At 43.2% G+C, this 27,392-nt stretch overlaps 8 non-coding genes across 8 annotated transcripts; 5 read left to right on the forward strand and 3 right to left on the reverse strand.

Moving 5' to 3' along the window:
- Positions 1-466: 466 nt before the first annotated feature.
- On the reverse strand, positions 467-539 carry trnam-cau. The gene has a single exon. It is a non-coding gene; the product is annotated as a tRNA-Met (tRNA).
- Positions 540-4,605: 4,066 nt separating this feature from the next.
- Positions 4,606-4,698, forward strand: trnay-gua. Its single transcript has 2 exons — positions 4,606-4,642; positions 4,663-4,698. It is a non-coding gene; the product is annotated as a tRNA-Tyr (tRNA).
- A 3,624-nt stretch (positions 4,699-8,322) lies between these two features.
- trnay-gua lies at positions 8,323-8,415 on the forward strand. Its single transcript has 2 exons — positions 8,323-8,359; positions 8,380-8,415. It is a non-coding gene; the product is annotated as a tRNA-Tyr (tRNA).
- A 1,170-nt stretch (positions 8,416-9,585) lies between these two features.
- On the reverse strand, positions 9,586-9,658 carry trnam-cau. The gene has a single exon. It is a non-coding gene; the product is annotated as a tRNA-Met (tRNA).
- Positions 9,659-14,127: 4,469 nt separating this feature from the next.
- trnay-gua lies at positions 14,128-14,220 on the forward strand. Its single transcript has 2 exons — positions 14,128-14,164; positions 14,185-14,220. It is a non-coding gene; the product is annotated as a tRNA-Tyr (tRNA).
- Positions 14,221-18,206: 3,986 nt separating this feature from the next.
- On the forward strand, positions 18,207-18,299 carry trnay-gua. The gene is made up of 2 exons: positions 18,207-18,243; positions 18,264-18,299. It is a non-coding gene; the product is annotated as a tRNA-Tyr (tRNA).
- Positions 18,300-19,042: 743 nt separating this feature from the next.
- Positions 19,043-19,115, reverse strand: trnam-cau. Its single transcript has one exon. It is a non-coding gene; the product is annotated as a tRNA-Met (tRNA).
- A 4,814-nt stretch (positions 19,116-23,929) lies between these two features.
- On the forward strand, positions 23,930-24,022 carry trnay-gua. Its single transcript has 2 exons — positions 23,930-23,966; positions 23,987-24,022. It is a non-coding gene; the product is annotated as a tRNA-Tyr (tRNA).
- The last annotated feature ends 3,370 nt before the right edge of the window (positions 24,023-27,392 follow it).

A 27,392-nucleotide genomic window follows, 5' to 3' on the forward strand; every position in this document is an offset into this window, starting at 1 on the left:
GGTGGAAAGGATCTGCTGGATTACTGTATTCCAACATTGAAGATGATGCTACAATATTTGTGGTGTTGATGAAAAAGAAATCAGTATAAATAAGAAACGTTGCCTGTTCTGAGGAAGAGGCTGCTGCTGATGTGGGGTGAAGAGGGGCTAAGATAGCATTGATTTCAGAAGAAATATTTTCGCCTTGCCAAGTCGGTGCATTTTAAGATTTGGTGTGTCAGCAAATTGGAGGCTTATGAGTGTGAGAGGGGAATTAGCTCAAATGGTAGAGTGCTCGCTTAGCATGTGAGAGGTAGCGGGATCGATGCCCGCATTCTCCAGTGAAGTTTTTCATCTCTTCATTGCTGCACTACACGGAAAATATTCAACATTGTATCCTGCAGCCTGAACATGGTGGTCAAATGTTGCGGGAGAACATTTTATTAAATTGGCAGAATGATAACAAAGTTAGCAGTTTGCAAAAGTTTGCCCTCTCTGAGGATTGAACTCAGGACCTTCAGATTATGAGACTGACGCGCTGCCTACTGCGCTAAGAAGGCACTGAGTGCAATCATTTGCAGTCGAAGCTATCACCATCATGTTTTACAATACGATTGCCGATGAAGAGCAGTTTTGTGAAAAAGCTTTGCAGGCCTGGTGTTGTGACCTTCACCAGCTTAGCTTTTAGAGCGGAGAACTGTTGTTGGAGTGCACAAGCAAATCGTCATTGGGTTGTTGGTTGAATTCCTGCTCAAAGGAACTTTTAAGGATGAAAATAACTAATAAAAATAACTTATAAAATAAGTAACAATTTACTTTGTCACTCCTCATAGTCCAATTCCTCCATTCCCTCAATCATTTCTGGTTACCCTCCTCTGTATCCTCTTGATTTCTCCAAAATCCTTTTTGTACTGGGGCAACTACAACTGTACAAAGTACTCTTAGTACGGTCTCACCAATCATTTATACGGTGGCATGATTACCCCACAATTTTGGCTTGCTATTGATCTTTTGATACATCCTAATACCCAGTTTGCTTTATTCACTGGCACACAGCATTGTTGGGACAGCTTTAATATATTGTCAATCAGGACTTCCACGTACTTTTCATTTTTCTTGCATATTATTTTCCTTCCGTTCAAATAATAATCCCTTCCTGGATTTTCTGTCCGCATGTGAAATATATTACATTTCTTCCTGTTGAATTTCATCTGCCACCAGTCTGCCCAATTACCAAGAATGATCAAATCCTCCTGTAACCTATGTTGTTCCGCTTTGTAGTCTACCATCTACATTAGGTTGGTGTTATCTGCAAATTTAGCCACTGTGCATGCGACTTCTACTCCAAATAATTTATAAAAATATAAAACTGAAGAGATCTCAAAACAGACCCTTGTGGTACTCTACTGGTAAAATTTTTCAATCTGATGAGATTCCCTGTACCACCACCCTCTCAATTCTTCAGTCAGTTACATATCCATTGTAATATACTCACACTGATTCCCGCTTCTTTACTTTCAACATTCATAGCCTACGCTTATCAAGCTCCCTTATCACACCATCAAAGAAAGCCAGTAAATTAGATTGGCAAGTTCCACCCTTCATGAACTCTTATTGGCTTATTATTTTTGATTTTATTTCTTTCCAGTTGCTCCATGATTTTATCCTTAATAAGATTCTCCAGAATTTTACCCACAATGGACATCAAGGTTACTAAACTGTAGCATCTGGATCACTTTTGTTACCTTTCTAAAAAAAACTAGGGGTAACATTTGCCTTTTTCCAGTGCCCTGGCACCTCTACAACTTCCTCCCTTAGTTTCTTCAGGATCCTCAGATGCAATATATCTGGCCTCTGAGTTTTATTTAACTTAAGTTTGCACAGCTGTGTTTGACAAAATTTTGAGGGCTCTCTTTCCAGATAAAATAATTTATCCGTCTCCTCCTTAGTAGAAACTGATGCTAAAAAGTGATTTAGCACTTTTGCAGCCTATGTAGCATGAGCACAGGCTGTAATAATGGGTATGATAATATTAGTATGTTTTCAATACATGAAATGATGCTACAAATGCTACAACATCTGTAGTGTATGACAAAAAACCCCACAAATTCTAAACTCAACACAAACCTGTTCTGAGGAAGAGGCTGAGGCTGATGTTGGGTGAAGAGAAGACAGATAGCATTAGTTTGAGGAGAAATGTTTCTCCTTTGCCACATAAGTACATCCTAAGATTTGGTGTGTCAGCGCACTGGAGACTTCTGAGTGTGAGGGGAATTAGCTCAAATGGTAGAGCGCTCGCTTAGCATGTGAGAGGTAGCGGGATCGATGCCCGCATTCTCCAGTGTAGTTTTCCATGTGTTCAGTGCTGCGCGTCAAGGAAAATATTAGACATTCTGTCCTGCAGCCTGAACATGGTGATCAAATGGTGCGGGAGAACATTTTACTTTGTGGGCAGAATGAGAATGAAGGGAATAATCTGGCATTGGCATTCTGCTTGTCCTTCGCACCCTTCACTCCACCATTGGAGCGAGGCGTCAGCCACTAGCCCCCAAAACTGAGAAACACTCTCCTCAATTCCTCCCCCTTGCCCCCTCACTTCCCTTTCTCAAGACCCAACTGAAAATCTTCCTTTTCAACCAAGCTTGTCGCCACCAGCAACCCCCCATCCACGTCTGGCTCGAAGTTGTTGTTGTTGTAATCCTGGAAGTTACCAAAACATTTTTACAAAGTTACTCGAATACATTAATTCACCTTAGTTTTTCTAATGAAGTGGACTGGACAATATCAGGGTTCAATAATTTTGAGTGTTTTCAACAACCCAAACTATGCTGAAATATTTGTGGTATTTGATTGATTAAAAAGCAGAAATTCTAACCTGAACAGGTGGTCAAATTGAACGTTAGTGTATTTTTGAGAGTGTGATCTGGGAAAATCAGTACCAAAGCAAGTTTTATCTTTTCTGATCAGGTAAAATCAGTACAAAAGGAAGTGCAATCTTTTCTGAAGATGACTCTGAGGGTGATATTTGGTGGAGAGGGGCTCAGATAGCAAAAGGATTCGGGAACAAATTTTCATTTTTGCACATTACCACATCTTAAGATTTGGTGTGTCGGTCTATGGGGAAGGATTGTGACTCTGTGAAGGGAATTAGCTCAAATGGTAGAGCGCTCGCTTTGCATGTGAGAGGTAGCGGGATCGATGCCCGCATTCTCCAGTGTAGTTTTTCATTTTAATCATCACTTGAAGTCAATCACCCCTCAATCTTCTAAATGTAAGTAATACAAGCTATCTTCATTGTGTCCCGAAGAAACAAAGGAAGAAAAATGCAGCCTTAACATGGTAGTCAAATGGTAAGTTGGAGCGTTTTTCTGAGTGGCTAGAATGAGAATAAAGTGATTCATTTGCAAAAGTTAGCCCTCTCTGAGGATTGAACTCAGGACCTTCAGATTATGAAACACATAATACTGCAGATGCTGGAAATCTGAAACAAAAACAGAAGTCACTGGGAACACTCAGCAGTTAAGGCAAAGATATTCTTCCTAGGTCACAAGGCAAGGACCTCTTGACCTTCGTTCTTCCCTTTTACCCTGCTCACCTTCTTTGCTATTTGTTTCCCTACTTGTGTTTGATGATGTGTTCACTAAAATCCATTTTCACAGCCACATCTCTTTCCTCAGTAACTGTCTTAAACTGCAAGTAATTCCATATCGATTCCATCTGATAATCCACCCTTTCAATTCACCCACGATCACAGGTGCCTCCGTGAAATTCAGCTCTCTTTTGACCACTGCACTTCCGACTCATTTGATCTTTCCAGTCAGCATCAAAAGCACATTTTATCTCAGAAATGCCCTGATTTGCCTAAAGCCCGACCGCCGATGGTGGGGCAGGCCAGGCAGGCCGGAGCCTGCTGAGTGAGAGAGCGGGCGCGTTGATAAGAAGTTAGCAGGTTACTGAGGTAGGAAGGGGCAAGGCTATCGAGGGCCTTGAAGGTGAGGACGAGGATTTTGAACTCCGTCCTTTGAGTGATGGGGAGCCTCTGTAGCCGGGTGAGCAAGGGTGGGGGTGAAAGGGTCACGGACTCTGGTGCAGGAGTGAACATGAGCTGCAGTTTTCTGGAAGATTTGCAGCTTGTGGAGGGAAGAATTGACAGTGCGGTGACTGAAGTAGAGCTGTTTATAGAGACAAAGTGGAAACCAGGATCTGAACCCTTCAAGTTTGAGATGAGAGGAGAGTTGGTGGAGGAGGATAGAGTGGTCAACACTATCAGAGGTAGCAGAGACAACAAGGCGGACGAGGAGACAGCCTGGTCACAGAATGACACAATGTCATTTGTCACTTTGACCAGGGCTGTTTCTGTGTTGTGTACAGCATGGAAACCCGATTGGTTGTTTTCGTATAGGGAGTGGAGGGAGAGGAAGGAGCAAAGCTGGGAAGGAACAACACATTGAAGGAGCTTCAACAGGAAAGTGAGGTTGGAGACAGGGCGGTAATTTGAGAGCAGGAATGAGTCCGGGGAAGGTTTTTTGAGGATACAGGTGATGATGGCTCTTTTCATGTGGTGCAAAAGGTGCCAATGGATTAAGACCAAGTTTGTGAAAAAGCTTTGCAGACCTGGTATTGTGACCTTCGATAGCTCAGTTGGTAGAGCGGAGGACTGTAGTGGGAATGCAGAGCAAAGTCATCCTTAGGTCGCTGGTTCAATTCCGGCTCGAAGGAATTTTTGGTGTCCAAATATCAAGCTATCGGAGCACATATACGTGTCCACAGCATGGACAACAATTGCTGGAGTTTTATTCTGGTGGGGTGCACAGCAGATGAGAAGTAGCAAAGTTGTTGTCTTATCAGATTTCTAGTTTGTGATGTTGGGAGTTACAAAGTTTTCTGTGACATTTCTTGAACACAGTTACACACTTTTAGGTTTTCGATTGATGGGCTGCATTACATCACTGTATTTCCAACACTAGAAACAATGCTACAATATTGGTGGTGTTGATAAAAGATAAATCAGAAATATCATGAGGTCATGCTTGCATGATATGAGCAAATGTCACTTAAATGATGAATCAGACAAACTTAGTACAAAGTAAGCATTAGCTGATCTGAGGAAGAGGCTGAGACTAAGTGGGGTGTGGAGGGGCTCATATAGCATTCATTTAAGGAGAAATATTTTTGTCTTGCCATATCAGAGCATCTTAAGATTTGAAGAGTAAGCCTACTGGAGGCTGGTGGGTGTGAAATGGGAATTAGCTCAAATGGTTGAGCTCTCACTTAGCATGTGATATGTATCTGAATTGAAGCCTCCATTCTCCAGTGTAGTTTTCCATTTTAAACACCTCAAATTGAACACACCTCAAACCACTTAACTCAAGGTAATACAACCCAGCTTCATGCAACCTGGCATCTTAATTCCACCCTTGAAGGTCTGGTGTTTTTCTGGTGAATCTGAGTTGTACGGCTAATCTATATTAGATAAACTAATCTATATTAGATTAGTTGTATGGCTAATCTATATTTCCTGATGTGTGGCACCCAAAACAGTTTGCCAGATGGAGTCTGACAAGGCTCTCAACAACTGAAGCATTATTTCCACACATTTGGTTTCCAGCCCCTTGAAATAAAGGCTAACAGTCCATTAGCTTTTTGATAACGTTTTATACCTGTGAACTAGTTTTTAGTGGTTTGTGTTTTTGGACACTCAAATCACTTTCCTCCTCCACAGTTCCTAGTTTCTCAACATGAAGAACATATTCTGATTTACCTTCTTGCGTCATAGTGGATGACCTCACACTTTCCCACATTAAACTCCAACTGCCACAACTTTGCCCCCTCACTTAATCCATCTATATCCTCAGTAACTTCCTGCTCTCATCTTGACAATTTACTGTGCCTCCTAACTTTGTTTCAACTGCAAATTTGAATACATGACTCTGTCAAAAACTCCCATTTATATAATTTTTCAGAGCACTTGACTACAAGCCGAGGGGATGGGGAGGTGACCGTAGGCACAGTCGAATAGGAAGGACTTGAGACGCAATTTGAAAATGGGGAATGAAGGGGCAAGGCTGAGGGATGGAGGAAGATGCTTTCGTACGCGTGAGTATATGGGCTCGGAAGTTTTGGATCAGTTGGATCCTGTGCATGGTGGAACTGGAGAGATCGACAAAGAGGGCATTTGAGAGGTCATTTGGGAGGTGATAAATGCATGGACAAATGTTTTGGCTGCGTCAGGGGTAAGGTACGGTCGGAGGCGGGCAATGTGACCGAAATGGAAGAATGCGGTCATGGTGAGGGACCGGATGTGGGAAAGGAAACAGTTGTGGGTTGAACCTGATGCCTCGGTGACGCACTGGTTCAGTAAGTCTAATGGATCGGCTGGATAGTTGGAGGCAGAGTAAATTTGTGTGATATCCGCTGTTTGGATAAATGGATGAGGATAGCCTTGTCAACTATGGCATATGAGTCGATGAGGTCCAGGAGGATGAGGAGGCACAGGGAGCCCTGTTCACAGAGAGAGGTGATTTTATTTGTGACTTTGACAAGCCCTGCCTCTGTGCGATGGGCAGGGCAGAATTCAGACTGGAAGGGGTCGAGGTGGGTGTGTAGGGAGAAGTGAGAGCAAAGCTGCATATTCACAATGCATTCTAGCGCTTTGAAAGGAATGGGTGGAAATAGCTCAGTAATTTGTGAGGTAGGAAGGGTCAAGTGTGAGTTTTTTGAAGAGGGTCGTGATGACAACGGTTTTAAGGAGGAGTGGAGCAGAATCGGAGGACAGACACTGGTTTATCATGTTGGCCAGCAGGGACGAAACAAGGTGAGTTGGGAGACCTGAAGGTTGGTGGGGAGGGTTTTGAAGCAGCACGTGATGGGCTTCTTCTGTGAAACGGTGGTTAAGAGGGATGTGGGAGTAATTGGGTCAAAGGAATGTAGGGATTGGGGCGTGGTCGCGGGCACGGTGGAAGGAGGGGATGGTGGAGATGCTCTGACATGTGTGGAAGTATAGGGTAAGTCAATTCACTTTACAGTCTATTCTGTGAAGCGCTTTGGGACGTCCTCCCGACGTGAAAAGCGCTATATCAAATGCAAGGATTATTATTATTATTATTATTATTATTATTATTAAGACGATGCAGCGAAGTGGATATTTTCAATCTTTGACACAAAGAAGTTGGAGCTTCCGGGCTTTAGTTTTGAGGGAGTGACCGTTATACAAGTGGGTGTGGGTAGATTCAGAGACAGACCTGGATTTCAGGGGGCAACGGAGTTGAGGGCTGCAGAGAGGAGGTCATAAAATAGCTTGATGGCTGCATTAGGATCACTGCGAGTGGCAGGCTAGAGTGAGAAGAAATCCGAAGAAGCGAGGTAATTCATGAGGGATTCAGGTGGAAGCTTTTTCCCAGGTCAGAAAAAGATGGTGGAGAGTTTGGAAGAGGGGGTTGTGGTGTGGGAGAATCGGGAAATGAGGAAATGGACTAGGATGGCCTTGTCTGTGATGGACAGTTCGAGGATGTCAAGGCCGTGGTTTGGCCACAGTTGTGGGTCAGAGAGTTTATGTGGAAACATTCCCTTTATCTCTACTCTCCTCCCAAACAATTACCAAGCCATGTCACAAGGTTACCTCAAATTCCATGCTCTTTCATTTTTGCTAATAATCTCTTGTTTGCAGCTTCATAAAATGTTCTTCTGAAAGTCCACATAGAGAACATCCAAAGACGTTCTCTTATCCGCCATGTTGAACTCCTCAAAAATTCAACTAGATTTGTCAGATATGATATAACCTTCACAAATCAAAGCTGACTCACATTGACCACAAATCCATGCTGACTCCTTGATCCAGCACCTTTGGACATTCTCTGGATGTGAAAGATGCTGTAGAAGTGTAATTTTGTATTGCATTTTGTACTGTATCATATTTGTCCAAGTGCTCAGGCACACTGTCCCTGGTGATAGAAAAAATGAGGATCCTCTCTGAGGATCAAACTCAGGACCTTCAGATTATAAGACTGATGAGCTGCCTACTGCACTAAGAAGGTACTAAGTATCTTCTCCTTTTTCTTCTTCTTCTTCTTCTTCTTCTTCTTCTTCGACATTCTCTTCGACCATGCCATCGGCTAGCGCCCCTTCTCTTCCCCTCCCTTCTACCTCCCTGACCCCAGTTCGGGTCTGAAATGCTGTACACTGGGACGTCCTCCCAACGTGAAAGGCGCTATACAAATATAATGTTGTTGTTGTTGTTGAGTGCACCCATCAGCAGCCGGAGCTATCACCATCACTTATGACAAGTAGCACAATTGCAAATGAAGAATACGTTTGTGAAAAATATTTGGAGGCCTCGTGTTGTGACCTTCGATAGCTCAGCTGGTAGAGCGGAGGACTGTAGTGGGAATGCACAACAAAGTCATCCTTAGGTCGCTGGTTCAATTCCGGCTCGAAGGAATTTTTGGTGTCAAAATATTAAGTTAGAGAATCAGGTGCATCCATCTGTCCTCCTCATGGACAACCATTGTGGGTGTTTTATCCTTGTGCGGAGTACAGCCTGGAGAAGTAGCACCATTGTTTTCTAGTCACATTTACTGTTTGTATCGCTGGAAGTTTTTTTTACAACGTTACAGAAATACAGAAGATCACTACGTTTTTCCTGTTGACGATGGCTGGACAATATCACTGTATTTCCAACCTGGAAACATTTTTAAAATGTTCGTGGGTTTGATGAGAAAGAAATCGGAAACTATCTTGATATTATGGTCACATGACATGAGCAAACAGTATTAACGTGTTGAAACAGATAAAATCAGTACAAAATAAGCAGCGTTGCCTGTTCTGAGTATCACACTGAGAGTGCCTTGGGGTGGAAAGGATCTCAGATAGGATTGATTTGAGGAGAAATCTATTTGTCTTGCTCTGGTCACTGCATATTAAGATTTGGTCCTAATGTCGCTGGTTCAATTCTGGCTCGAAAGAATTTTTAGGAACACAATATGAAGCTAGAGGATCACACACGTAGACTTTTCCTTTTCATGGACAACGTTTTTGTGACATTACTTGAATACAATAGTCCACTTTTAGTTTTTTCTATTTAATTTCTGGACAATATCATTGTATTCCAACATTGAAGATGATGCTGCCATATTTGTGGTGTTGATGAAAAAGAAATCAGAAACTACCTTGGAAGCATGGTCACATGATATCAGAAAACGTTTTTGAGTGTTGAATCACTAAAATCAGTGTAAGTAAGCAACGTTGCCTGTTCTGAGGAAGAGGCTGCTGCTGATGTGGGATGAAGAGGGGCTAAGGTAGCATTGATTTCAGAAGAAATATTTTCGCCTTGCCAAGTCGGTGCATTTTAAGATTTGGTGTGTCAGCATATTGGAGGCTTATGAGTATGAGAGGGGAATTAGCTCAAATGGTAGAGCGCTCGCTTAGCATGTGAGAGGTAGCGGGATCGATGCCCGCATTCTCCAGTGAAGTTTTTCATCTTTCATTGCTGAACTACACGGAAAATATTCAACATTGTGTCCTGCAGCCTGAACATGGTGGTGAAATGGTGCAGGAGAACATTTTATTACTTTGGCAGAATTATAACAAAGTTAGCAGTTTGCAAAAGTTTGCCCTCTCTGAGGATCGAACTCAGGACCTTCAGATTATGAGACTGACGCGCTGCCTACTGCGCTAAGAAGGCACTGAGTGCAATCATTTGCAGCGGTAACTATCATCATCATGTTTCACAAGTAGCACGATTGCTAATGAAGAGCAGTTTTGTGTAAAATCTTTACAGGCCTGGTGTTGTGACCTTTGATAGCTTAGATTTTAGAGCGGAGGATTGTCGTTGGAATGCACAAGCAAGTCGTCATTAGGTTGTTGGTCGAATTCCTGCTCAAAGGAATTTTTAGTGATGAAAATAACTAGCTTGAGAATCAGACACATTTACTTGCCCTCCTCATGGACAACCATTGTGGGAGTTTTATTCTTGTGGGGAGTACAGCATGTGAGAAGTAGCACCATTGTCATCTAATCACATTTATTGTTTGTATTGCTGGAAGTTACAATGTTATTTGCAAAGTTACTAGAATAGTGTAGTTCACTTTTATCTTAACTGTACTAACAGAACATAAGAACATAAGAATTGCGGGACCAAAATAAACACCAAGTCCCATCTAATCGCCTTCCACCTTTCCCGGTAGTTGCATGCTCACACGTGCAGAACTATCTATTTACTTTGTCCCATAATGTTATTTCCTAAAGAAAACTACCTCTTGTATTTTTGAAGGAATCAACATTTCCTGCTTCAACCTTCTCCCGAGGGAACCTGTTTCACAGGTTTACTATTCGCTCAGTGAAATGATATTTCTGCAGATTTATTCTGAATTTTTTCCCCTTCAATCTCAGGCTGCATCCTCTGGTTTTAATTTTCAGACTAGTTAAAACAACCTGTCATGATCCACGTCGTTTAGCCCCTTTAGAATATTAAAGGCAGCAATTATATCCCCTCTCAGTCTTCTCTTTTCCATCGTCAACATGCACCATTTACTTCGTCACTCCTAATAGTCCAATCCCTTTTCCCTCAATCATTTCTAGTTACACTTCTCTGTATCCTCTCGAGTTCTCCAACATCCTTTTTGTACTGGGGAAACCACAACTGTGTAAGTACTCTTAGTATGGTCTCACCAATGATTTATATGGTGGTCACAATTTTGGCTTGCTATTGATCTTTTGATACATCCTAACATCCGGTTTGCTTTACTCACTGCCACACAGCATTGTTGCGAGAGCTTTAATTTACTGTCAATCAGGACTTCCACGTCCTTTTCATTTTTCATGGGTATTTTTTTCCTTCTGTTCAAATAATAATCCCTTCCTGGAATTTCTGTCCGCATGTGAAGTATTTTACATTTCTCCACGTTGAATTACATCTGCCACCTCGTGTAACCTATGTTGTTCCGTTTTGCAATCTACTACCTTCATTAGCTCGGTGTCATCTGCAAATTTAGCCATTGTGCTTGCGACTTCTACTTCAAATCATTTATAAAAAGATGAAACAGAAGAGGTCCCAAAATAGACCCTTGTGGAAATCTACTGGTAACATTTTCCAATCTGATGACATTCCCTGTACCACCACCCTCTCGGTTCCTCCGTCAACCAGTTACGGATCCATTGTAATATACTCACACTGATTCCCACTTCTTTACTTTCAGTACCAGCCTATCAAGAGGAACTGTATCAAAGGCCTTACTGAAATCCAAAGATACAACATAGCATGACCCATATCAAGCTCCCTTATCACACCATCAAAGAAAACCACTAAATTAGATTGGCAAGTTCCCCCCTTCATGAACCCTTATTTGCTATCATTTATGATTTTGTTTCTTTCCAGGTGCTCCATGAATTTATCCTTAATAAGATTCTCCAGAATTTTACCCACAATGGACATCAAGCTTACCAGTCTGTAGCTTCCTGGATCAGTTCTGTTACCTATCTAAAAAAAAACTAGGGGTAACATTTGCCTTTTCCAGTCCCCTGGCACTTCTACAACTTCCTCCCTTAGTTTCTTAAGGCTCCTCAGATGGAATTTATCTGGCCTCTGAGTTGTATTTACCTTAAGTTTGCACAGCTGTGTTTGGCAACCATGCTGGTACTGATATGATTATTATCGTAACTATCACCTGCAAAATGTTTGGTGTTCTCTTTCCGGATAAAGTAATTTATCCATCTCCTCCTTAGTAGAACCTGATGCAAAAAGGGATTTATGTTTTCAATACATGAAATGATGCTACAAATACTACAACATCTGTTGTGTATAATCGATGCCTGCATTCTCCAGTGTAGTTTTTTTGTTTTAATCACTTGTAACTGTAAGGTAATACAAGCTATCTTCATTGTGTCCTGAGGAAGCAAAGGAAGAAAAATGCAGCCTTAACATCGTGGTCAAATTGTACGTTTTTCTGAGTGGCTAGAATGAGAATAAAGTGATTAATTTGCAAAAGTTTGCCCTCTCTGAGGATTGAACTCAGGACCTTCAGATTATGAAACACATAATACTGCAGATGCTGGAAATCTGAAACAAAAACAGAAGTCGCTGGGAACACTCAGCAGTTAAGGCAAAGATATTCTTCCTAGGTCATGAGGCAAGGACCTCTTGACCTTCGTTCTTCCCTTTTACCCTGCTCACCTTCTTTGCTATTTGTTTCCCTACTTGTGTTTGATGATGTATTCACTAAAATCCATTTTCACAGCCACATCTCTTTCCTCAGTAACTGTTTTAAACTGCAACTAATTCCATATTGATTCTGTTTTACATTTCACCCATCCTGCTTTCAATCCACCCATGATTGCAGGTGCCTCCGTGAAATTCAGCTCTCTTCTGATCACTGCTCTTGCCACCTCATTTGATCTGCTGTCTTCAGCATGTGTTGATACAGGCATACTCTCAACCTTTCCCATCAGCATCACCAGCACACTTTATCTCAGAAATGCCCTCATCCTCAACTCTATTTTATCTTTTGCCTCATTCAGCACATTAACAAAAGACTGCTTTTCTTTGTTTAAGATGGCAAGGATCACAAATTTCAATGACTCGTAGCCTGACCTTCTGAGTGTTCCCAGCGACTTCTTTTTTTTCCCTTCGGATTATGAGACTGTCGCGCTGCTTACTAAGAGAGCGCTGAGTGCTAAAGAGCACTGAGTGCAATCTTTTGCAGCCACAACTATCACCATCATTTTTCACAAGAAGCACTACTGCAAATGAATAATTTACATTTACGTAGCACCTCTTACGTTGGGAGGACATGCTAAGGGCATGGACAATCAGGGATTTGGACCCGAGCGATGTGGGTGGAGGGGGAAGGTAGGGGGATACCGAAGGTGCAGTCAAAGTGTCTTCAGGCGTTCATTGAAGGATAAAAGGGAGGGAATGAGGTGAAGGGAATGTGGGATGGAGTTCCAAAGTGTGGGGGCAGAGAGGCTGAAAGCCCGACCACTGATGGTGGGGCAGGCTAGGAAGGCCGGAGCCTGCTGAGTGAGAGAGCGGACATGTTGATAAGGGGTTAGCAGGTTACTGAGTTAGGAAGGGGCAAGACTGTCAAGGGCATTGAAGGTGAGGACTAGGATTTTGAACTCCATCTTCTGAGGGATGAGGAGCCACTGTAGCCGGATGAGTGAGGGTGGGGGTGAAAGGGTCACGGAGTCTGGTGCTGAAGTGGACATGAGCTGTAGATCATCCAGAAATGGAGGGATAAGTTGGGAAGGCTGAAAAGCAGGGAGTTGGCGTAGTTGACATGAGATGTGATGAACGCGTTGATGACAGTTTTGGCAGCCTGAGGTGTCAGGTGGAGCAAAGTAATGTTGCAGAGGTCGGGAAGACAGAGTGGGTCATGGCACGAGTGTGGGATAAAAAGGACAGTTGAGGGTTAAACAAGATGCCAAGTGTCCAGAGTGGCTCAATGATTTTTAGTGTGCATCCATGAATGGTGATGCTGCCAGTGTCTGAGGTGTGGAGGTGCTGATGGGAGCCAATCAGGAGGGCCTCAGGCTTGTTGACGTTCAACTGTGAAGTTAGCTCTCATCCAGGATTCGATGTCTGGCAACACTGTCAAGATGTCAGTTGTCATGAATTTGAGGATGGAGGCAGAGAGATAGAGTTGAGTGTCATCCGCATATATGTGGAAATTGACCCCATGTCTGCGGATGATGTCACGAAGAGGCAGCATTTACAGGTTGAAGAGGCAAGTAGCAAGAACAGAGCCCTGAGGAACATCATACAAGACAGTGCGAAGACTGGACTAGAAGCTGTTTGTAGAGACAAAGTGGAGACCATGTAAAAAGTAGGATCTGAACCATTCAAGGACAGAAGCCTGGCCAAAAGTGGACAGAATGTCATTTGTCACATTGACCAGGGCTGTTTCTGTGTTGCGTACAGCATGGAAACCCGAATGGTGGTTTCGTATAGGGAGTGGCAGGAGAGGAAGGAGCAAAGCTGGGAAGGAACAACACATTGAAGGAATTTTGACAGGAAAGTGAAGTCAGAGATAGGGTGGTAATTTGAGAGCAGGAATGAGTCCGGGGAAGGTTTTTTGAGGATAAGGGTGATGATGGCTCTTTTAAGGCAAAAGGTGCCAATGGATGAAGACCAAGTTTGTGATAAAGCTTTGCAGACCTTCGATAGCTCAGTTGGTAGAGCGGAGGACTGTAGTGGGAATGCAGAGCAAAGTCATCCTTAGGTCGCTGGTTCAATTCCGGCTCGAAGGAATTTTTGGTGTCAAAATATCAAGCTAGCGGAGCATATATATGTGTCCTCAGCGTGGACAACAATTGCGGGTGTTTTGTTCTGGTTGGGTGCACAGCAGATGAGAAGTAGCAAGGTTGTTGTCTAGTCAGATTTCTTGTTTGTGTTGTTGGGAGTTATAAAGTTTTCTGTGACATACTTGAATACAGTAACCCACTTTTTGATTTTCTGTTGATGAGCTGCATTAAAACACTATATTTCCAACACTAAAAACAATGCTACAATATTGGTGATGTTGATGAAAGATAAATCAGAAACTATCACAAGGTCATGCTTGCACTTAAATGATGAATCAGACAAAATTAGTACAAAGTAAGCATTAGCTGATGTGAGGAAGAGGCTGAGGCTAAGTGGGGTGTGGAGGGGCTCACATAGCATTAATTTCAGGAGAAATATTTTTGTCTTGCCATATCAGAGCATCTTAAGATTTGATGAGTCAGCCTGCAGGCCCCGACCCAATTGTCCAGCACCTTGGGACGTCCTCCCGACGTGAAAGGCGCTCTATAAATGCAATCCTGTTGTTGTTGTGGGTGTGAGAGGGGAATTAGCTCAAATGGTTGAGCTCTCACTTAGCATGTGAAATGTATCTGATTTGAAGCCTCCATTCTCCAGTGTAGTTTTCCATTTTAAACACCTCAAGTTGAACATCCCTCAAACCTCTTAACTCAAGGTAATACAACCCAGCTTCATGCAACCTGGCATCTTAATTTAACCCTTGAAGGCCTGGTGTTTTTCTTGTGAATCTGGGTTGTACAACCAACAGGGCCAATCTATCTTTCCTGAGATGCGGTACCCAAAACTAAACACAGTTCTCCAGATGGAGTCTGACCAAGGCTCTAAACAACTGAAGGATTATTTCCTCACCTGTGGTTTCCAGACCCTCGAAATAAAGGCCAACATTCCATTAGCTTTTTGATAATGTTTTATACCTGTGAACTAGTTTTTAGTGGTTTGTGTATATGGACACCCAAATCCCTTTCCTCCTCCACAGTTCCTAGTTTCTTAACATGAAGAACATATTCTGATTTGCCTTCTTGGGTCATAGTGGATGATCTCACACTTTTCCACATTGAACTCCAACAGCCACAGTTTTGTCCACTCACTTAATCTGTCTATATCCTTCAGTAACTTCCTGCTCTCATCTACACAATTTACTGTGCCTCCTAATTTGATTTCAACTGCAAATTTGAATACACGACTCTGTATTCCCTAACCAAGTGATTTTAATGTTGGGTGAGAAGTTGAGGACTAAAAAAATGCCTTGGGAACACCTCGTGTCACATCCCGCCATTCAACAACAACAAAAAACTCGCATTTGTATAAAGTTCCAGAGAGCTTGACAGTGACGGGGCTTGACTACAAGCCGGGGAGATGGGGAGGTGACTGTTGGCGCAATCGAATAGGAAGTTCTTGAGGCGCAACTCGAAAATGGGGAATGAAGGGGCAAAACGGAGGGATGGAGCAAATATATTTAGTACGGGTGAGTATATGGGCTTCGAAGTTTTGGATCAGTTGGATCCTGTGCATGGTGGAGCTGGGGAGATCGACAAAGAGGGCATTTCAGAAGACCAGTTGGGAGATGATAAACGCATGGACAAATTTTTCGGCTGCGTCCGAGGTAAGGTACGGTCGGAGGCGGGCAATGTGGCTGAAATGGAGGAATGCGGTCGTGGTGAGGGATCGGATGTGGGAAAGGAAACAATTGGCATTTGAACCTGATGCCTCGGTGGCGCACTGGTTCGATAAGTCTAATGGATAGGCTGGATAGCTGGAGGCGGAGTAGATTTGTATGATATCTGCATATATGTGGAACTTTATCTCATGTCTGCGGATCATATCGCTGTGAGGGAGCACATAGATGAGGAAGTGGAAGGGACCAAGGATGGAGCCCTGGGGTACACCACAGGTGATCGGGCAGGGATGGGAGGAAAAACTGTTCGAGGAAATAAAGTGAAGGAGGTTTGTTAGTTAGGACTGGAACGAGGATATTGCAGTCTTACTGAGGTGGATGATGGAGTCGAGGTGGTGGATGAGGATAGCGTTGTCAACTGTGTCATGTGCATCGGAGAGGTTCAGGAGGATGAGGAGGTACAAGGAACCCTGGTCACAGAGAGAGACGATTTTGTTTGTGACTTTGACAAGCGCTACCTCTGTGCTATGGTTAGAGCAGAAATCAGACTGGAAGGGCTCGAGGAGGGAATAGAGGGAGAAGTGAGAGCAAACCTATTTATTGGCAATTCCAGTGCTTTGTTAAGGAGTGGGTGGTTGGAAATAGGTCAGTAATTTATGAGTTTGGATGGGTCAAGTGTGAGTTTTTTGAAGAGGGTCGTGATGAGGAGGAGTGGAGCAGAATCAAAGGACAGACACTGGTTGATCATGTTGGCCAGCAGGGACGAAACAAGGGGAGTTGGGAGACCTGAAGGTGGATGGGGAAGGTTTTGAGGCAGCACGTGATGGGCTTCTTCTGGGAAATGGTGGTTAAGAGGGATGTGGGAGTAATTGGGGCAAAGGAGTGTAGGGATTGGGGCGTGGTCTGTGTCAATCTTTGACACAAAGAAGTCTAGGACCTCTTGTCCTTGTCGTTAGAGGTGAGGATGGAAACAGTTTGAGAGGAATGTGCTGATGAGGTGAAGGATGGTGCATTGTTCTTTGCCTCCGAAATTGTTTTGGAGTAAAAGGCAGTGTTCACCTACTAGAGGGAGAGGCAATAGTTGCGGAGAATCTCGAGCACAGCAAGCGGTGAATTGTGAAGCTGGATTTGTGCCATCTGCACTCGAGCTTCCAGGTTTTAGTTGTAAGGGAGCGTAGGTGACAGTTATACAAGAGGGTGTGGGTCGATTCAGAGACAAACCTGGATTTCAGGGGATAAGGGAGTTGAGGGTTGCAGATAGAGAGTTGTTTAGCAACAGGATGGCTGCATTAGGATTACTGTTAGTGGAAGGTTGGAGGGAGAAGAAATCCAAGGAAGAGAGGTAATTCATGAGGGAATCAGGTGGAATCTTATTCCCAGGTCAGAAAAAGATGGTGGAAAGTTTGGAAGAGGGAAGGGTGGTGTGGGATGATAGGGAAATGAGGAAATGGACTAAGATGGCCTTGTCTGTGATGGACAGTTTGAGGATGTCAAGCCGTGGGGTGGCCACAGTTGTGGGTCAGAGAGTTTATGTGGAAACATTCCCTTTATCCCTACTCTCTGACACTTGCCTCACAAACAATTACCAAGCCATGTCACAAGGTTACCTCAAATTCCATGCTCTCTCATTTTTGCTAATAATCTCTTGTTTGTAGCTTCATAAAATGTTCTTCTGAAAGTCCAATTAGATAACATCCATAGACATTCTCTTATCCAACATGTTGGTGACCTCCTCAAAAATTCAACCAGATTTGTCAGATATGACCTAACCTTCAAAGCTGACTCACATTGACCACAAATCCATGCTGACTCCTTGATCCAGCACCTTTGGACATTCTCTGTAAAGATGCTATACAAGTGTAATTTTGTATTGCAATTTGTATTGTATCATATTTGTCCAAGTGCTCAGGCACACTGTTGCTGGTGATAGAACAAATGAGGATCCTCTCTGAGGATCAAACTCAGGACCTTCAGATTATAAGACTGATGCGCTGCCTCCTGCACTAAGAAGGTACTGAGTATCTTCTCCTTTTTCTTCTTTTTTTCTTCTTCTTCTTCTTCGACATCCTCTTCGACCATGCCATCGGCTAGCCCCTTTTCTCTTCCCCTCCCTTCTACCTCCCTGACCCCAGCTCGGGTCTGAAATGCTGTACACTGGGACATCCTCCCACCGTGAAAGGCGCTATACAAATATAATGTTGTTGTTGTTGTTGAGTGCACCCATCAGCAGCCGGAGCTATCACCATCACTTATGACAAGTAGCACAATTGCAAATGAAGAATAAGTTTGTGAAAAATATTTGGAGGCCTCGTGTTGTGACCTTCGATAGCTCAGCTGGTAGAGCGGAGGACTGTAGTGGGAATGCACAACAAAGTCATCCTTAGGTCGCTGGTTCAATTCCGGCTCGAAGGAATTTTTGGTGTCAAAATATTAAGTTAGAGAATCAGGCGCATCCATTTGTCCTCCTCATGGACAATCATTGTGGGTGTTTTATCGTTGTGCGGAGTACAGCCTGGAGAAGTAGCACCATTGCTTTCTAGTCACATTTATTGTTTGTATCGCTGGAAGTTTTTTTACAACGTTACCGAAATAGAGAAGTTCACTTCGTTTTTTCTGTTGATGATGGCGGGACATTATCACTGTATTTCCGAACACCGAAATCATTTCTATAATAATCGTGGGTTTGATGAGAAAGATATCGGAACCTACCTTGATATTATTGTCACATGACATGAGTAAACAGTATTTACGTGTTGAAACAGATAAAATCAGTACAAAGTTAGCAGAGTTGCCTGTTCTGAGTATCACACTGAGAGTGCCTTGGGGTGGAAAGGATCTCAGATAGGATTGATTTGAGGAGAAATGTATTTGTCTTGTTGTGGTCACTGCATATTAAGATTTGGTCCTCATGACGCTTGTTCAATTCTGGCTCGAAAGAATGTTTAGGGCCACAATGTCAAGCTAGAGAATCACACATATCGACTTGTCCTTTTCATGGACAACGTTTTTGTGACATTACTTCAATACAATGCAATACAATACATGGAAAATATTGAAAATTGTGTCCTGCAGCCTGAACATGTTGGTCAAATGGTGCAGGAGAACATTTTATTAAATGGGCAGAATTAGAATAAAGTGAGCAATTTGCAAAAGTTTGCCCTCTCTGAGGATCGAACTCAGGACCTTCAGATTATGAGACTGACGCGCTACCTACTGCGCTAAGAAGGCATTGAGTGCAATCATTTGCAACCGTAACTATCGCCATCATGTTTCACAAGTGGCACGATTGATAATGAAGAGCAATTTTGTGAAAAAGCTTTGCAGGCCTGGTGTTGTGACCTTCAATAGCTTAGCTTTTAGAGCAGAGGACTGTCTTTGGAAAGCACAAGCAAGTCATCATTAGGCTGCTGGTTCAATTCCTGCTCAAAGGAAGTTTTAGTGATAATAATATCAAGCTAGAGAATCAGACACATTTATTTGCCCTCCTCATGAACAACCATTGTGGGTGTTTTATTCCTGTGGGGAGTACAGCATGTGAGAAGTAGCACCAATCTCATTGAATCACATTTATTGTTGCTGGAAGTTACAATGTTATTTACAAAGTTAATTGGATAGTGTAATTCACTTTTATCTTAAACTGTACTAATAAGAACATGAGAACATAAGAAATGCTAGACCAAAAAAAGACCAAGGTGCATCTAATCACCTTCCCAGCAGTTGTATGCTCACATGTGCAGAACTATCTATGTATTATATCCCATAATGTTATTTCCTAAAAGAAAACTACCTCATCTGTTTTTGAAGGAATCAACATTTCCTGCTTCAACCTTCTCCCTACATAGCCTGTTTCTACAGGTTTACTATTCGCTCACTGAAATAGTGTTCCATAGATTTATTCTAAATTTGTTCCCCTTCAATCTCAGACCGTGTCTTCTGGTTTTAATCTTCAGGACTAGTTAAAACAACTTGTCAAGATCTACGTCGTTTAGCTCCTTTTGAATCTGAAAGGCAGCAATCAAATCCCCTCTCATTCTTCAATGTTTTGATACATCCTAACATCCGGTTTGCTTTACTCACTGGCACACAGCATTGTTGCGAGAGCTTCAATTTATTGTCAATCAGGACTTCCACGTACTTTTCATTTTTCATGCATATTATTTTCCTTCTGTTCAAATAATAGTCTCTTCCTGGATTTTCTGTCCACATGTGAAGTATTTTACATTTCTCCACATTGAATTTCATCTGCCACCGATCAGCCCAAATATCAAGAATGATCAAATCCTCCTGTAACCTATGTTGTTCCGCTTTGTAATCTACCACCTACATTAGCTTGGTGTCATCTGCAAATTTAGCCACTGTGCTTGCGACTTCTATTCCAAATCATTTGTAAAATGATGAAACAGAAGAGGTCCCAAAACAGACCCTTGTGGAAATCTACTGGTAACATTTTCCAATCTGATGACATTCCCTGTACCACCCTCTCAGTTCTTCTGTCAATCAGTTGCATATCCATTGTAATATACTCACACTAATTCCCGCTTCTTTACTTTCAGTACCAGCCTCTCAAGAGAAACTGTGTCAAAGGCCTTACTGAAATCCAGATATACAACATTCATAGCCTGACCCTTATCAAGCTCCCTTATCATACCATCAAAGAAAACCAGTAAATTAGTTTGGCAAGTTCTCCCCTTCATGAACCCTTATTGGCTATCATTTTTGATTTTATTTCTTTCCAGGTACTCCATGATTTTATCCTTAATAAGATTCTCCAGAATTTTATCCACAGTGGACATCAAGCTTACCAGTCTGTAGCTTCCTGGATCACATTTGTTACCTTTCTAAAAAATAATAGTAACATTTGCCTTTCTCCAGTCCCCTGGCACCTCTAGAACATTTGTAGTGTACAATAAACCCTCCCACAATTTTAACCTAAATACAAAGTAAGCAACATTACCTGCTCTGAGGAAGATGCTTAGGCTGATGTTGAGTGGAGAGGAGATCAGATAGCATTGATTTGAGGATAACAAGAAGAAGAAAAACTAAATTACATTTATAGAGCGCCTTTCACATCAGGAGGACGTCCCAAAGAGCTGAACAGTTATGTGTCGGGGCCCGAGCATGAGGGAGGGGTGGTGTATGGGTGGGGGAAGGCAAAGAGGTGGGAGGGCGACCAAAGGCATGGTCGAAGAGAAGGGTGTTGAGACCGACCTTGAAGGAGGCAAGGGAGGAAGCAAGGCAAAGGGACGGCTGGAGTTCCAGAGTGTGGGGGCAGAGAGGCTGAAAGCCCGGCAGCCGATGGTAGGTCGGGTCGGGCGGAAGACATGGTCCAGGCCGGAGCCTGCTGAACGGAGAGAGTGGGCAGGTTGGTAGGTTCCTTCCCTCCTTTCCAGCTACCACTCCATCTCTAACCTCCCATTCCTCTCCAAGGTCCTGGAACGAGTCACCGTGTCCCAGCTCCACTCCTTTCTCTCTCGCCATTCCCTCTTTGAACCCCTCCAATCCGGCTTCTGGGAGAGAGGATATTGTTTGTGACCTTGACAAGCGCCGTCTCTGTGCTATGGGCAGGGCAGAAACCAGCTTGGAGGAACTCAAAGAGGGAGTGAAGGGAGAAGTGAAAGCAATGCATTCCAGAGCTTTGGCAAGGATTGGGTAGATGGAAATGGGTCAGTAATTTGTGAGGTTGGAGGGGTCAAGTGTGTTTTTTTTTTGAGGAAGGGAGTGATGACAACAGTTTTAAGCAGGAGAGGAACAGAACCAGAGGAGAGAGACTGGTTGATCGTGTTTGGCAGCAGGGGCAAGAGGAGGGAAGTTTGGTGACCAGAAGCTGGGTGGGGAGGGGATCGAGGCAGTAGGTGGTTGGCTTCATCTGGGCGATGGTGGTTGAGAGGGAGGTGGGAGTAATTGGGATGAAAGTAAAGAAGATGGGGGAGGGTTTGGGGGAAAGATAAATGAGGACACTTTTAAGGGAAACATTGGGGCGATGATAGAGAGTAAGATGCTCAAAAGAGGGGAAGGATCAGATGATAAATGCAAAAGACCCATTGAAGAACTTGAGATGAGAGCCACGTCACCACCATCATGGTTGGGTTGTGAGATATGGTGGAATGTGTAACCAGGTGGGGCAGCTTCAGCAAGGCGAAAGGTGAAACCTGGTGTGATCCAGGTCTCAGTGAGGATGAAGATATCAGCGTTTTCATTGACAATGATATGGTACATGGTGGGAGTTTTAATGAAGATAATGTGTTGCCTATTCTAAGGATTACACTGAGGGTGATGGGAGGAGAGAGAGCATCAGATAGCAATAGGTTGAGGAAAAAATAAATGTTTAAGATTTAGTGTGTCGGCCTACTGGAGGCTTGTGTGTTTGAGGGGAATTAGCTCAAATGGTAGAGCGCTCGCTTAGCATGTGAGAGGTAGCGGGATCGATGCCCGCATTCTCCAGTGTAGATCTTCATTTTAATCACTTCAAATCGATCATCCCTCAATCTTCTAAATGTATGGTAATACCAGACAACTTCATGCAATGTGGCCTCTTAATTTAACCTTTTAATACCTTGTATAATTCTAGTGAATCTGTGTAGTACCCCATCCAGGACTGATCTATCTTCCCTGAGGTGTGTTGCCCAAAACTAAACGTAGTACTCCAGATAGGGTCTGACCAAGGCTCTGTACAACTGATGCATCAATTCCTGTCCATTGTATTACAGTCCCATGAGATAGAGGCCATCAAGCCATTAGCCCTTTCTTTACTTTTTATACCTGTGAACTAGTTTTAATGGTTTGTATACATCGACACCCAAATCCCTTTCCTCCTCCACAGTTCCTAGTTTCTCAACATGAAGAACATATTCTGATTTGCCTTCCTGGATCCATAGTGGTTGACTTAAAACTTTCCCACATTGAACTCCTTCTGCCACAGTTTTGCCCACTCACGTAATCTGTCTATGTCCTTTAATAACCTCCTGCTCCCTTCTACAATACAATACAAAATTACACTTGTTCAGCGCATTTCACATCAGGAGGACGTCTCAAGGCGGTAAAAGTCAGGGATTTGTACCCGAGCGGGGGGGGAGGGGTGGGGCTTGGGATCAGGGAGGGTGGAGGGTAGGAGGGTGGCCAACGGCACAGTTGAAGAGGAGGGTCTTGCGGCAGGGAGGGAAGGGAATATGGGATTGAGTTCCTGAGGGTCCTGACCATCAATGGCCAGCGTGGGACATGGAGCAGGCCAGAACCTGCTGAGCGGTGGGACTAGACAGTTTGATGAGAGGTTAGCAGGTCAGAGAGGTAGGAGGAGCAGTGGCATGGAGGGCCTTGAAGGTGAGGACAAGAATTTTGAACTCGATCATCTGAGGGATGTGAAGCCAGTGGAGCTGGGTGAGGGTGGGTTTGAGTATCTGTGCTTCCTAACATTGTGGCAATTGCAAATTTGAATAAACAACTCTCTATTCATTATCCAAGTTATTTTGGTAAAAAGCTGAGGCCAAAGTACAGATCCCTTGAAAGCACTACTTGTCACATCCTGCCATTCAGAAAACATTCCCTTACTCTCTATTCTCTGGCACCCACCTTCAAAACAATTACCAGACCATGTCACAAAGTTACCTCCAATTCCATGTGGTTTCATTTTTGCTAATAATCTCTTGTTTGTTATCTTATCAAATGTTCTTCTGATAGTCCATATAGACAACATCCATAGACATTCTATTATCCAACATGTTGGTGACTTCTTCAAAAAATTCAACAGATTTGTCTGATATGATCTACCACTGACTCACTTTGATCAAAAATCAATGCTAACTTTCTTTGATCCAATGCCTTGGGACATCCTAACGACGTGAAAGGCACTATACAAATTCAGTTTTATACCGTATTTTGTATTGTCTCATACTTGTCCAAGTGCTCAGTGAATCTGATAGAAAAAATGATTGCAAAAGTTTACCCTTTCCCCATATCCCTTAATTATCATCATAATTTTTCACAAGTAGCACAATTGCAAATGAATAGCAAATTTGTGATAAAGCTTTGCAGGCCTGGTGCTGGGACCTTTGATAGCTCAGCTGGTAGAGTGGAGGACTGTAGTGAGAATGCACAAGCAAGTGATCCTTAGATCGCTGGTTGAATTCCGGCTCGAAGGAATTTTTGGGCACAAAAATATCAAGCTAGGGAATCACACACAAACATTTCTCCTCCTCATGGACAACTATTATGTTTTTTTATTCCTGTGGGGAGTACAGCATGAGAGTACAGCACTGTTGTCTAGTCAGATTTATTGTTTGTATTGCGGGAAGTTGCGATGTATTTTACGAAGTTACTTGAATACAATAATTCACTTTTGTTCTTTCTGATCAAAAGGGCTGGACAATATCACTGTTTACATCCACCAAACATTGGTAGAATACTTCAAATGTTTGATTAATAAAAAGCAGAATTTCTAACCTGAATAAGTGATCAAATGATATGAGAAAATATTTGTTAGTGTTAAATCAGATCAAATCAGTACAAAGAAATCAAAGTTGCATGTTCTGAGGATCACACTGAGTGAGACATGCGGTGGAGAGGGGCTAAGGTACAAATTATCAACAAGAACAACTTGCATCATTGTAGCGCTTCTTCACATTGGACGGCATCTCGGAGTGCTTGATATTAAAGCTAGATAAACATACACAAACATTTGTTCTCCTCAGGGACAACCATTTATTCTTGTGGGGAGCACAGTGTTTGAGAAGTACCATGGTTGTTCTCTAGCCAGAATGTTTGTTTGTATTGTTGGGAGTTACAAAGTTTGTTGCAAAGTTACTGAAATATAGTAATTCACTTTTAGGTTTTCTGTTGATGGGCTGGACAGTATCACTGTATTTCCAGCACTGAAAACAATGCTACGATATTTGTGGAGTTGCTGAAAAGGAAATTAGAAACTAACTTGAACGTGATCACATGATATGAATAAATGTTATTTAAGTTTGAATCAGATAAATACAGTTCAGTGTAAGCAATGTTACCTGTACTGAGGAAGAGGCTGAGGCTGCTGTTGGGTGGAGAGGAGAGCAGACAGCATTGATTTGAGGAGAAATGGTTTTGTCTTAGCACATCAGTGCATCTTAAGATTTGGTGTGTCGGCCTACTCAAGGCTTCTGAATGTGGGAAAGGAATTAGCTCAAATGGTAGAGCGCTTGCTTAGCATGGGAGAGGTAGTGGGATTGATGCCCGTGTTCTCCAGTGTAGTTTTCCGTCTGTTCATTGCTGCACAACAAGGAATATATTGAACATTGTGTCCTGCAGCCTGAACATGGGGATGAAATGGTGCAGGAGAATACTTTGCTCAGTGGACAGGATGAGAATCAAGGGAGCAATTTGCAAAAGTTTACCCTCTCTGTGGTTGGAACTCAGGACCTTCAGATTATGAGACTGACACGCTGCCTACTGCTCTAAAAAGGCACTGAGTACAATCATTTGCAGCCATAACTATCACCATCATTTTTCACAAGTGGTGCAATTGCTAATGAAGATCAATTTTGTGAAAAATTTTGCAGCCCTAGTGTTGTGACCTTTGATAGCTCAGCTGGTAGACATGAGGACTGTAGTGGGAATGCACAATTAAGTGATCCTTAAGTTGCTGGTTCAATTCCGGCTTGAAGGACTTTTTACGGATGAATACCTCAATCTAGAGAGTCAAAGCATATATTTGCCCTCCTCATGGACAACCATTGTGGAGGTTTTACTCTTGTGGGGAGTACATCATGTGAGAAGTAGCACCATTGTCGTCTAGTCAGATTTATTGTTTGTATTCCTGGAAGTTGCAATTTTATTTACAAAGTTACTGGAATAGTATAATTCACTTTTATCTCAAACTGTACTAATAAGAACATAAGAATTGCTGGATGAAAAAAAGACCATCTAATTCACCTTCCACCCTCCTGGCGGTCACTTGAACATATGTGCAGAACTACCTATGTACTATATCCCATAATGTTATTTCCTAAAAGAAAACTACCTAATCTTTGTTTGGAGGAATCAACATTTTCTGCTTCAACCATCTTTCTAGGGATCCTGTTCCACAGGTTTACAACTCGTTCACTGAAATAGTGTTACCATAGATTCGTTCAGAACTTTCCCCCCTTCAATCTCAGGCCATGTCATATGGTTATACTATTCTGGACTAGTTGCAACAGCCAGTCATGATCTATGTTGTTTAGCCACTTTAGAATCTTAAATCACCTTGGTACACCAGCCACCTCCACTCCATTAAAGCACAGGTGCATGCCGCTGAGCACAACTGACTTAAATCAAACCTAATGGTCCATCGGCAGGTCTGGCTGGACCATATCAAATCCTACTGATCCGCCCTCACCTCCGCTAAATCAGTGTTCTACTCCAAGACAATCTTGGAGGCTAAGGACAACCGCAGGCTCCTCTTCTTTATCACAAATCGGCTCCTCCGCCCACCCTCTCACACCTCGCCCATCCTCAACTCAAATGCCAATTGCGAGGTGATGCTGAACCCGCATGAAACCATCCACCTGCTCCCTCGAATCAAAAGTTGAAGGAATCCACTCAGCTGCCACTGAATCTGCTACCCACTCCCCATCTCCTCTTCCCACCCTGGCCCTACCCATCCCTCCCTCCACACCATTGAACTTGTCTCCCCTTCCTCTCTCATCACCATCATAACCTGCATGAAACCGACCACCTGCTCCCTCGACCCCATCCCTACCCCACTCCTTACCTCCCAGCTCCACCTCCTTGCCCCTCTACTCATTGACATCATAAGCCTCTCTCTGTCCCCTGGTACTGTTCTCACTCCATTAAAAACTGCCGTCATCACTCTTTTCTTTAAAAAGCCCTCCCTGGACCCTTCTCTACTCCCCAACTACCACCCTATCAACAATCTCCATTTCCTCTCCAAGGTCCTGGAATTAATTGTTGCTTCTCAGCTTCGCGCCTTCCTCTCCCACCATTCCCTTCTTGAACCCTTCCAATCACCTACAGCACAGAAACAGCCCTGGTCAAAGTGACAAATTACATTCTGTCCATCTGCGACCAGGGCTCCCTCTACCTCCTTGTCCTCCTTGAATTTCCACATGGATGCGGATGACATCCAACTCTACCTCTTTGCCTCCACCCTTGATTCCAGGACCACTGCTGTCCTGACAGAATGTCTGTCAGACATCAAGTCCTGAATGAGAGCTAATTTTCTTCAGTTGAACATCAACAAGACCGAGGCTCTCCTGATTGGCTCCCGTCAGCGCCTCCTCACCTCAGGTGCTGACAGCATCACTATCCATGGTTGTACACTCCACCTTACTAAGCAAGTCCGGAATCTTGGGGTCTTGTTTGACCCTCAAATACCCTTTCTACCCCAAATCTGTGCCATGACCCGCTCTGCCTTCTCCCACCTCTGCAACGTCGACCAGCTCCGCCACTGTCTCACACCACAGACTGCCGAAACCCTCATATATGCTTTCATTACATCGAGGCTCGACTATGCAAACTCATTGCTTGTCGGCT

Source organism: Callorhinchus milii, unplaced genomic scaffold (genome assembly GCF_018977255.1).
Source record: "Callorhinchus milii isolate IMCB2004 unplaced genomic scaffold, IMCB_Cmil_1.0 Scaffold2, whole genome shotgun sequence".
Taxonomy (NCBI): Eukaryota; Metazoa; Chordata; class Chondrichthyes; order Chimaeriformes; family Callorhinchidae; genus Callorhinchus; species Callorhinchus milii.